Genomic DNA, 8,386 nt, shown 5'->3' on the forward strand with positions numbered 1-8,386 from the left:
ATTTCTCTCAACTTTAATCTTTCTTACCCTCTCTCTCTCCAAAAATTTTCCTATTTTTATCCTTCTCTATTTATCTCTCTTCCACATTTTTCCCTTCTCTCTCCTTGTGCCTAAATTTTTCACACACACACACACACACTCTCTCTCTCTCTCTCTCTCTCTCTCTCTCTCTCTCTCTCTCTCTCTCTCTCTCTCTCTCTCTCTCTCTCTCTCTCTCTCTCTCTCTCTCTCTCTCTCTCTCTCTCTCTCTCTCTCTCTCAAATTGTGTTCATTTCTCTCTCTCTCTCTCTCTCTCTCTCTCTCTCTCTCTCAAATTGTGTTCATTTCTCTCTCTCTCTCTCTCTCTCTCTCTCTCTCTCTCTCTCTCTCTCTCTCTCTCTCTCTCTCTCTCTCTCTCTCTCTCTCTCTCTCTCTCTCTCTCTCTCTCTCTCTCTCTCTCTCTCTCTCTCTCTCTCTCTCTCTCTCTCTCTCTCTCTCTCTCAATTTTTTCTTCTCAGTCTCCCCTCAAAATTTATATATATATATATATCCTTTATTTTCCCTCTCTCAAAATTGTTGTGGTTGTAGCACGAAGATGGGAGGTATTGTATTTTTTAGGACTTTGTATGCTCACACACACATGGTAAATGAAGAAACGAAGATAGTCTCTCCTATACCTACTCCATTAGAGGTTGCCATAGTGCAACTTCACACAGGTACCATATTTTGTGAGGTTGATGTAGATTTGGATCAATCTTTACTTGTTGAGGTTGGAATACACATTTATGCAAAGGATCTCATAGCCCTTTATCAACTTGGATCCATGCTAGTGCCTTATGTGTCCAACTATTACATGCAGTCTCCTACCTTCTAGGATAGAATATACACACATACACCCACAAAAATAATTTATCCATTTACCTTGATTCACTATGAGAGACAGAGAGAGAGAGAGAGAGAAACATATGCACATGCACGCACATGCGCACATAGAGAATCATCACAAAGAGATAGAAAGGAGCTCCCAGAATAGACAAAGAGAGATTGATTGGATTAAAGAATAAGATAGAGCAGATAGCAAGTGAATGTACATGGCAAGTGATGCAACAACTAATGGAAAGCATGCTTAGAGAGAGAGAGAGAGAGAGAGAGAGAGAGAGAGAGAGAGAGAGAGAGAGAACTCGCCAAAAGGGGAGAGAGAGTAAATGCCTTTTGATTGTCTTCTCCTTCCTCATTCTTTGTCCTGCTATGCTGAGAGACAAATTATCCTCTTTTCTCTTCATCCTCCTCTTGCCCTATACACATGTTCCTACCATACGTGCCCCTTCCTTTCTTGCCATTACCCCTTTGCTATACTTTGATGACATCTTTTCCCTTAGCACAAAGAGAGAGAGAGAGAGAGAGAGAGAGAGAGAGAGAGAGAGAGAGAGAGAGAGAGAGAGAGCCACAATTACTTCATCAACCTTTGTTAGACTTGGCCTAGACTAATGGAACTAAATATGAGGAGAGAAAAATCACAACGATCAAGATGCAAGGCATTTCATGACTTGGCCTAAGTTGATAATTTAGGACAATTTACTAAGAATAACTTTCACAATTGCTAAATGAAGGCCTACCTTGTTTTTTATATTGAGGCCTCAATATTGCAACTCTTTCACCCACCTTTGTTTTCAAGATAGAGACCAAGAAGATCATAGTCTCCAAATTGCTCTTTATAAGCTTGATTAAAACTCAATAATAGGAGCACTTCTATTAAATGGAGATTTTTTACCACACGTATTTGAAATCATTGAATGCTACAATTTTTTAAATGTGAAAATTATTGATATTGTTATCATAAGGTAGTATTTACAATTGCATCTCTAGGATGCTTCAAGTTTTGGCTAAAAAGGCTATTATCATGTCCTTACAAAAATCTTGCTTGCTTTAGCATTTTCAAGCTTACCTTGTACACATGGGCTCTTTTCCTCACCCTCCCTAGAAAGGCTAATACTTCCCTCACTATCCATTCATGCACCTTACTAGTCTGTAATTTGCTTGCTTTGGCCATTATCACCCTAGCCTTGAGAGCTACTACTCTAACTATGTTCCATACCCTCAAAATTTCCTCATTCCATTTTCTTTTGTCGCTAAACAAGGTTGTCTTTAGTCTTACATCTGTGTTCTGTCCTGCTTGATTGAGCCATTGTCTAAAATCCTTCCAAATAACTTGTGCTACCAAGCAATGTCAAAGCACATGCACCATGGAATCCTTGTTCTTAAAACACACCATGCATAGAATCCCTATCTTCATAAACTTTCCAATCTATCTCTAGTTGGTAGCTTTCTAGTGCACACTTTCTAGAGGAACCCGTTAAGTTTGTTTGAAGGTGTTGCCCTCCACACCCTCTTCAATCTACACCTCCAAAATTCCAGTGTTGGTTTGGGAACTGGTTCTACCATTCTTCCTTGAGGGATAAGAAAAATTTCACCTTTTCAACTTCAAAATCCTTCCTCCTCTCCCTTGTATGGCTTTTCTCTATGTCTTAGTTATCAATGACTTAAGGAGTGGTTCCTTAAGAAAGTGTGTGAGGGTGAGGGACCATTGTGGAGAAGCTCTCCATCTTCTCCTCTCTTCTTCTTCTTCTTCTCTTCTCTTCTCTTATCTCATGAGTGGCAATGGAGCATGGACTTGGAGCTTGAGGATTGAGCTTGCTTGAGCTTACACCTTGGATTGTGGAGCTACTAAAGTGCTTGAGGTAGAAGGAACTCGATCGAGCATGGAGGTAAGCTCACTACACTCATAGGTGTGAGAGCACCTATGGCTATGTGAGGGATAGCCATTGCACTTGGCTTGAAACACTTGAAGCAATAAGAAGTCCGTGGGTCTTGGTGGTTGAGCAAAGGCTCCCTCATTTTGATTTCGTTGCCGGGACCATGGATTCAAGCCTTGAGTTCTTGCATGCTTCGAATCGAGCATTGAAGTAGGGTTTTCTCCTAACCGGTGCTTGAGATAGATAGGTAGGAAGAAAGGGCATTTAATCTTCATTCCAAGCAAGTGTTTTGGATTTTTGAAGTTTAGATAGGTCGATTGGATTAGCATTGACATTTTCTTGTGATTTGTAGGCATTTAGGTAGGAAAAATAAGGGAAAAGAAGGAAAAACTATAACAACATGCCAAATCAGGGTGCAAAGAGGAAGACGAGGTTGGAATCCAAAAAGAAAGAGAAAGGGCATCAAAGGGGTGTTGGCAAGGGGGTTTAAGACCCTAGGGAAGGAGAAATAGCTCATTTTTACTTGCAAGTTTGAGAGAGAGAGAGAGAGAGAGAGAGCTGACATGTTGCTATAGGAGACCAAGGGAGTGGAGATCGCATCGATTCTTGTGGTTTGAGTATATACGATGCCTACAAGTGAGCTACCTCAATTGTCCAGGTGTCATAGATCATGTCTGAAACTTGTGAAACCCTAGAGTGGCAATTCCAGCCCAAACGAATCAAATTTGAGCGGCACTGTGAGTTCACGCCGATGGAATTGAATAGTCTGATTCCTAGAATTAGGTGGACTAATTCAACTAGAAGCATTCGATTCTTGAAAATCAAAATCGGGCCAAGTCTCATTGTCTCATTGGACACCCACCCAAAATTGGACACTAGAATTAGATGCTAGAGTTCAGGCATAAAAAATCGGATTGGATGTTAGAATTGGATGCTCCATTCTAGGAATTAGACAAAAATTGGAAAATTGGGACATATGAGCAAAACCCAATTTTTGACCTACTTTGATGACCTGAACAAACCTAGATAGGAGCCAAACCCTAGGCATAGATCACCCTAGTGCACTTCTCGGCAAGTAGATATGACAAAGATCGGATTCTTCCAAGGACTTGGCACCTCGCAGTCCAAGAGTGACTACAACCGTTAACCACGCCCAATAAAGACTGGAGCAGACCAAGAGGGCAGTCATAATTTGTGTTTCAGAGCCATATTAGGCAAAAACCGAACGAGGGGGGGAGCAAGACTTGCATTGAACTGGCTACATTCACACATCATATTATTTAGTCACTTGAAATGCACCTAAAATTTTGAAAGTTTGGCTTTGCATGGTGCACAGTCAAGAGCACTACTCACAAGGCAGTTGCTTAAATTAGAGGACCGTTTCAAATAACAAGGAACTCATACAAGATAACATAAACTAAACAAACCCATTATTAGGAGAAGACCTGAGGTGTCTATGGGCAGGAGACTCAAGGAGCCAAATCACTCGGAGAAAAAGAGGAAAAACACCATTAGAGACTTGATATCTCCTAACCTGATCAACTTCATTGACACCTTAGTGACTCAGGAAATAGTCGACATGTCTAGCTCTAGCACCAATCATGAAACTAATGTGCTTGACATGGAGATTTCCCAATATCGACATCCATCAAAAATATGATTTGCAAACCAAGATGGAGAATCACAACAAGCCAGGCAAGGACATCATAGTTGACCTTGAGAAAGAGCAAAAATTGGCTAGGAAAGTACTTCAAGGCATGGCCACTTAAAATCAGGAACAAGAAGCTCAAAGGTTAAGGCAAGAGATAGAAATGCAAAAGGTAGTGCTTGCTATCAAAAACAAGCAGGACCCAATGTTGAGACGAAAGGAGCACTTAAAGTCGACCTTATATTGAGCGAGCTTCTCACGAAGCAACTCATAGATAACATGGCTATAGAGCAAAGCAGAACAACCCTAGCAACTTTGTTGCTAACAAGACTAGGTATCACTCTGAACTCCAAAAGCCATTCAAAGATACCCATAGTTGCCAAGCAACTTGACAAGTATTAGCCCAACAATGACCTATATAGTTTCATAGAGCAATTTGACCACGTATGCAAGGAAAAATGGCCTAATGGACCTTTCTCAACGTGCACAAGCTTTTGGTCTTTGCCTTGGGAATAAAGGACAGACATGGTACACTATTTTAGACAATGCCGAACATAATAATTTCAACAATCTCAAGAGTCTCTTCATGAAGAGTTCTCTGAGGCAGGGTACTCAGATAACCTTATTGTTTGACTAATGAACATTAGTCAAAAGGACAAGGAGGACATTGGAGACCATGTCACCCACGTGCGGAGTCTCTTCAAAAGAATCCCAACCGCAAAGCAACCCAACAAACTAGTAGTCTACATTGTGTTCATAAGTGGAATCCAAAGCAAAGAGCTTTACAAGGCCTTGGTAGGCAATTCAAACCTACAAAGGGATGTACTAGCTAGGGGCTTTGAAGAAGTCATACAAGTCTTTGAATAAGTCATATGAGTGGACGACCTACTCAAAGAGAGAAGCTCAAGGACCACAAGCTGAGATAGTGCAACCTCAAGAATTGTAGAGAGAGCCATGACCGCTAGTGAGAGATCGAGGCAGAGTGCCCCAAGAGAAAGGAAAGAATGTCAATCAGAGCCAAGAGTTGGCACACATGAAGTTAGAGTTTGCTAATCTTCAAGAGATGATGAGAAGACCCACAAGACTTCATGTCCAATGTGTACATTGCAAAGGAAACCACCTTCCAGCTGAGTGCATGGATCCTAGATCCAAACCCTGTGCCAATTACGGTAGATTTGGCCATGACGTAGTGCATTGCTAATTGTTGAGGAAATTTCCATACCCATAGCCATAAAATCAACCTTACTACCTAGGAAATAGACCGCTATCTTATGGAAGGAAGCTCCATTAGCTCTTGCAACACCCAATGATTCAAGGCTAGCAATCCCTAGGATGGACATCAACCCTACAAGCACACCTAGACCCTTCATGACCCACCTACCAAGTGACACTCTAGTGCATTATGTCGAGGAGCCAAATGAGAAAGAGGCATATGTAAACCCTTATGCCTCCTATGACAAAGAGGAAAATCCCATTCTAATGGATTTTAGACCAGTATCGATGATGGCATTAGGTTGAGGAAGGGATAGAGGCCTAGGAGGTCAAAACCAAGAACCTATTGCGTATTGGACTTGTGGCCACCCAGGACACATCTCCTCTTGTTGCCCTAAATGAGAGCAAGCTAATCAAGAAAATGACAACTTGAGATGCCTTGTGTGTGGAATCACTAATTTGTATGCCGAGGGCCCTAAGAGGAAAGCATCCACTAGTTTTGCTATTGTACCATCTGTTCCTTTGAGACTATTTGGAGTCAAGATGCTTGATGGCAAGGCCACTCCAATCTCATTGAATGTCATGACTAGGGCATAGATAAGGCAGCTGGTATCTCATTACCAAGACCTAGCAACCTTGATGTAGCCTCCATAGGAAAGAGTCATAAGAGGAGAAAAAATAGAGTTGAGATACAAATTGGAGTCAAAACTGATAGTGTCACTACGTTACCAAAGGGGAAGCAAGCCATGGATGCACAAGTATAGACATGTTCTCCTAAGATGACAGAAAAGGAAAGTGCCAAGGTTGGAGAGTATCCTAATCTAAGGAGACACCAATTAGAAGTGGTTGATAAGGTCAAGGAGTGGGTAAGAGAAGTCCAAGCACACCTAAAAGATGTGGAACCCATCATGGAAGACAAAATTGATGAGCTCTCTAGTGTGAGCACACTGGTCTCACCTACTAGCATAGAATCCAAAGAAGTTTTCACACACTAGGAGGCAGCACCACAGAGACAAAGCCTAGGTGCCATGGGTGGGCAGGTTGCCCAGTAGCAAAAGAGTGTAGAGCATAGTGAAAGGCAAGCAGCTATTGGCTTGCTTACAATGTTGATAGTGGCCCTAGTGACAATGCCAATGGGGGATTTGCTTAGGCAAAGTTCCTCATTATGGCAAGAGTTAAAGCAATGGTGGAGGGATCTAATAAGCCAAGAGCAGTCAATTTTGCATGACCTTGACACAACCACAAAAATACCAAGCCTAATGCTGAATTCAATGCTTACGTCCTTGTATGTAAATTCTTTCTAGAAAGGCACAGACATGCATCCAGTCCTACTAGTGGTAGCATTAGGTGACATCATGAGGAAGGGAATTATAAACACATGAGTGGAAGTCAATGTGCTTAGCCATGCAGTCCTATAGGCATGGGGTAACCCACTGGTGGAGATCGCAAGGTTTAATGTAACACTAGCTAATGGGATAAAAGTTAGGCCATTCGGGGTGCTGAAGGACTAGCCCTTGAAAGTAGCGAGTGCCTAGTTCTCAGTGAACTTCATAGTTATGAAGGGAGTGGACTATGATATTGTGCTTGGCCGACCTTGGATACAGAACGCATGAGTAATCAAAGACTAGGATAACAATCAGGTAATAGGATGAAGCTCGTCAAAGTCGAGATGGATGCCTAGAAGACCACACCGGTCGACTTGGATGCCATCTCCTCTATCTTGAAGGGAGACTCACAAGTCATGAATTCATATGGGCCATTAACAAAGTATATCCCTTGTCTTGAAGACGAGCGGGATTGGATGCATGTTAGCCACCGTCGTCTTTATAAGCAAGTAGCAAGGACAATAGGTGAGTCCCTAAAGCCACCACATTGCAGCCGAAGGGTGAGACCCCACCTTCAGTGCCACTTTTCATGATTGCAAAAAGCCCTAGTAGACAACAAGATCCTCTTCCTTTCATTATTCCTACTAATAGACTTGAACTCCAATGGATTCTTGAGTACTTGATGAGGAAGCTAGTTGGTAACCCAACTACCAATCTCAAGCACCTCCAAGACCTCATGGATGAGCCAAAATGGCAATGGACCAAGGTGCATGGCCTAAACCTTAAGTACAATTGGACACAGATCGCGGATGAAAAAAGAGCTAAGAATAGAAACCTAGATAAAAATGAGTAGATAGAATGTAGTGAATTGGATGATAAGTACGAGGACTATTGCTCCATGAATGAGGAAAGTGAAGAAGAGGCCAAGACGATAGAGTACGGCATGGGCGGCCAACTAGCCAAACAAATAAGAGTAGACTCCAATCCATGGAGAGCCAATGCTTTTAGGATTGAAAGAGGAGTCTTTAGAACTGAATGTGATCACACTTGTTGGTTAGATCACTTAGGCATGATGGAATATGAGCAAGTAGGGCTAGTCTAGATAAGGGCTGCACCTCTCCTTAGAATAGAATCAACCTAAGAGCTGCAACGACCACCAGGGAGACTCCCTCCTTTAGCGAGGGTTGCAAGTTTAACTCAGAATCGAAAGTAAGCTCCGAGAGAAATCCAGAGATACCCCAACCATCTAAAACCAAATGCACCAAGGGGGACTTGCCGGTCCATAATTGAGGCGCAGACGATTGAAGAAGGAAAGGAGAGGACAAAAAAAGGAGTTGGAGGCCGAATAACAAAAGAAGTGCCATGCCCTACCAAAGTGCTTCACTAAATTCAAGAAGGGAGATAGGGTAGTGATGTTGTTGGAAGTGAAGAAGCAGGGACAAGTAAGTGAATTAATAGAAGGGCCTGCC

This window comes from Lygodium microphyllum, chromosome 13 (assembly GCF_053477565.2).
Source record: "Lygodium microphyllum isolate KBCC chromosome 13, Lygodium_microphyllum_v1.1.10, whole genome shotgun sequence".
Lineage (NCBI taxonomy): Eukaryota > Viridiplantae > Streptophyta > Polypodiopsida > Schizaeales > Lygodiaceae > Lygodium > Lygodium microphyllum.